This window comes from Camelus ferus, chromosome 13 (genome assembly GCF_009834535.1).
Source record: "Camelus ferus isolate YT-003-E chromosome 13, BCGSAC_Cfer_1.0, whole genome shotgun sequence".
Lineage (NCBI taxonomy): Eukaryota > Metazoa > Chordata > Mammalia > Artiodactyla > Camelidae > Camelus > Camelus ferus.
In genome coordinates this window covers 21,236,745-21,240,612 of record NC_045708.1, presented here as the reverse complement: position 1 = coordinate 21,240,612, position 3,868 = coordinate 21,236,745, and the positions used below count along the sequence as shown (strand labels likewise).

The following is a 3,868-nucleotide window of genomic DNA, read 5'->3' as shown; positions in this document are numbered from 1 at the left end:
ACAACAATTTCCAGAGCATATGCTACAGTGTTACATTAGGCAACTTGCCGGCACTTATCCACCACAGCTTCACATCCGCTTCTGAGTTCCCTGTGATTATTAGGTCCGTTTTAGAGAGGAAACACATTGGACTCACAAATGTCAAGGATCCAGTTCAAGGTCACACCATGAGGGAATGAAGAGGCTAGAACTTGAACCCAGGGATCATCATTAACTGAGGATTTACTATGTACCAGGCACTGTCCTATGATCTAGGGACAGAGCGGGGACCAGAACTGGCAAGTCTCTGCCTCCTGGAGCTCCCATTGTAAGGGGTGGGGAGGGGACAAACAGTAAACAAAGATATATCTAAATAATGTCAGGGCTGATGAGTGCCATACAGAAAAATAAAGCAAGGTCGGGGGCAGAGAGTGATAGACTGGGATGGGAGATACTTTAGAGGACATCTGAACAGCAGCCTGAAAGAAGCCAAGGGACAAGCTTGGTTACAGCAGAGGGAAGCATGTTCCCAGCAGAGGGAACAGCAAGTGCAAAGGCCCTGAGGCTGGAATGAGCTTAGGCTGTTTGAGCAGCGGCAGCAGCAGGTAAGTGCGGCTGGAGCTTGGTGAGTGGGGGAGTCAGAGGGGACAAGTTCAGAGGGACAAGTTCATTTGGGGCAAATGGGGAAGAGGCTTGTGCCCATCTGAGTGAGCCTGGAAGCTGTGGAGGGCCGGGAGTGGAGGGGATGCGATGTGCTTTACCTGTTTAAGGCTTCCCTCTGGCCTTTGGGAGAAGCTTGGTCATGGAGGTGGGCACTTGTGGAAGCTGCAGGCTGATGAAGAGCCTAGACTTAGTGGTTTCTGCTCACAGGCCCCGCCCCACTCCTCCAGGTCTGGGGACCTGCTCGATTCAGCTCCAGGATCCAGCCCTGCTCCTGAGTTCATCCTGTAGCCAGGCCTCTATACCCTCCCATCCTAAGTCTGTGTCTCCCACCGTCTCGCTGTCCAGTCTGAGCTCTCCTTTCCTGTCACAGGTCACAAGTGCCCCAGGCTGCCCCAACACCTGGCTTTCTGGAAACTCGTATCTGCCTATTGGCCTGAGAACCCCCATGTCTGGCAGCCAGATCTATTCCCAGCCTCTACCCCATCTTCTGTCCTAGCCAGGTGGGGGTGGGCTGGTCCCTAAGCAGCCTATGAGGGGTGGAAAGAATCAGAGTGACCCTGTTTAAATCCTAGTGCTGTTACATACATGCTGTGTGATGTTAGGCAAGTGTCTAAACCTCTCTGGGCAGCAGTTTCCTTAACTGTAACTGAGTGATAATAATACCTCCTCCAAGAAGTGTCTTGAAGATGCAATACAACAGGTAAGGACACCCGCCCAGCAGCTCCTGGCCGCAGCAGACCTCACAGTCATTTCTGTTTCAATTCTCCCCACTTCCTTCCTTGAGTATAAGGAGAGGCTCCTTTCCCAAGGTCATACAAGACATCAAGGGATCCAGGTCTCTCACTGTCTCCAGGGACAGTGTTCTGGCAACAACATACCGTCCTGTGCCTCAGTTTCCTTATCCATAAAATGGAGATAATAATTGTGTCCATCTCAAGTTGCCAGTGTGGGGACCAACTGAGTGGATCTGTACAGAACGCATAAGATGGTGCCTGGAATCCTGTCACCATCTGTGAGCTGTGGCTCTCGTGTGGCCCTGCTCCCCTCGTCCTCCCCTCCATCCCCCCTCAGTCCCTGAATATCCCGGAGAGCTTAATGGTTCAGTGACTGACACTTTCCATCACTCTACGCATTAAGGTCAATACCCAGGTTTTGCACGTAGGGAGACTAAGGTGGGAGATGTCAAGCCCAAGGTCATATATGCAGTAGGTGGCAGAAGTGGGACTGGATGTTCTGCTCACGGACTACTTAGAGGCAGGTGATGCCAGGATCTGAGAATTGGGATTACTGTAATTATCATTGCTGTCACCTCTGTGTAGACATGATAGAAGATCCGGCCAAGAGATGGCAGGAGAAGAGAAGTTCAAAGTCAGGGTGGGGGGGCTTGAGGCGGCTGCTCCCCAGGAGCGGAGAGGGATGTCCCCAGGCAGTGTCTCACCCCTCGCCGTGATGCTCCTCCTCTTTGCCAGTTTATTAAGCAGCTTGTCTCCAATCTCAGGCTCCACGCCTGGGGCAGCCTCTGTCACTCTGAGCCTCTGCTGAGTTGGGGGAAAGTCCCAGATTCCAGCATCAGAATCATTGCATACCAAGCATGAAATGAAGGGGCCAGGAAGGACCCTCACCCATACCCTCTCTTACAGTTCTCACAACGGCCCCATGAGTGTGGCAGTGCGAGGACAGCCCCATTGTACAGATGAAGAGATTGAGGCCCAGAGAGCTTGGGCTGCCTGACTCAAGTCCTGTAGAAAAGGGAGTCTCCCTGAGGACGGAACTGAGGCTCAGGGAGGGACAGCAGATCACCCGAGGCCACACAGCATTACTTCCTGCCCAGTCCTACTCCCACCTCATCCAGTGGGGGCTGAGCCTCTGTCCCCATGATCCTCAGGTCAGGGCTGGCTGTAGGCAAGGTGATGCTGAGTTTACAGGGGATCTTTTAAAATGATAAATCAGATCATTTTGCCCCCTGACTAAAGGTCTATGGCGGGTAAGGGGACTCTACCTTCAGTGATGAATTAGTCTCATTGACCTCACGGCCAATCAGATGCCAGCACCAGGGGCAGCTGCTGCCACAGTGTGACCCCCAGGTCTCGGGAAGAGGCTGATTCACACATGCTGCCGGGGGTCTCAGCACCTCTAGTCTTCACAAATCTGCTGTGGGATACACAGTGGTGCCCCACTTTACACAGGAGCAAGCTGAGGCTCCCAGGGGTGAAGAGATGTACCCAGGCTCCTACACCCTGCAAATAAAGGATCCACCCCTGGGGCCATTGACCTCAAAGCCCCCAGTCAGCAGCTCTGAGGTCTCATTTTGAGAAGGCAGCAAGATTGATGCACGTGTCTGCAGCCGGGTCCCGCTGTTCCCAGCTCTCTGACCCAAGCGGCAGGGCCAGCAAATGTTTTATTACTTAAATTAAATCCAATAATTATTACCCCTTTGGCTGGACATTGAGAAATTGTCTCAGCCACCAAGGTGCAAGGTGAAAGAGGATTTGCTGGAGAAGAGGAGAAAAGATCCACGTGACAGTGGCTGGGGTGGACAGGGATGAGGAGAAAGACTTGTGGCTAAGGAGGCCGGCCAGGGGTTCGGGACAGTGGGCTCCCAGCCCAGCAGTCCCATCGCCAACCCCCATGAACCTTTCCCGGCCTGGCTCCCTCCTGGGTAAAATGGCTCTGGCCATGCACAACCTTAGGGTGGCTCCACTCCTGGAATTTTTAGTGACGCTGACTCTGCTGGACCCCCTCTCGCCTCCTCTGTCCTCCCAGCCTTTGCTCAGCTGGTGGCTCTGCTGGGAGCCTCATCCCCTCCAGTGGCCTGCATACCCCTGCTCATCCTCCTGACCCCAGCTGAGACACCACTTCCTCCAAGAAAGCCCCCTGTCCATCCCGCTCTGCCCACTGCCGGTGCCCTCTACCCGGAGTGTTCAATCTGTCCTGCTCAGAGCTGTCCCCACTCTCTAGGACAGAGCCTGGCCCTAGTAAGCAGTTAAAAATGGGTGATATTTATTTATTCACCAAGTCTGTATTGAGCACCAGCTGTATGCCAGGCCCTATGTGGGTGCTGGTAGAGAAGGGGGAGCAGGACCTCTGGAGCCTCAGGAAACACATTCTTCCTTCTTAACCCCCAGGCTGTCTTGGCTTCGGGGTGTGACCTCCGCACACACCCCCACCCCACATCCCCTGGGCCCCATCACCCTTTCCCCACAGTTCTGGCTGTGCGGCCCCTCGT

The 3,868-nt window shown here is 54.0% G+C and overlaps 1 long non-coding RNA gene across 1 annotated transcript; it reads right to left on the bottom strand.

The window, feature by feature from the left end:
* Positions 1-484: 484 nt before the first annotated feature.
* LOC116668164 lies at positions 485-3,663 on the bottom strand. Its single transcript, XR_004325232.1, has 3 exons — positions 2,642-3,663; positions 2,081-2,180; positions 485-811 (listed from the first exon to the last, which is right to left on the bottom strand). It is a non-coding gene; the product is annotated as an uncharacterized LOC116668164 (long non-coding RNA).
* Between the last annotated feature and the right edge of the window lie 205 nt (positions 3,664-3,868).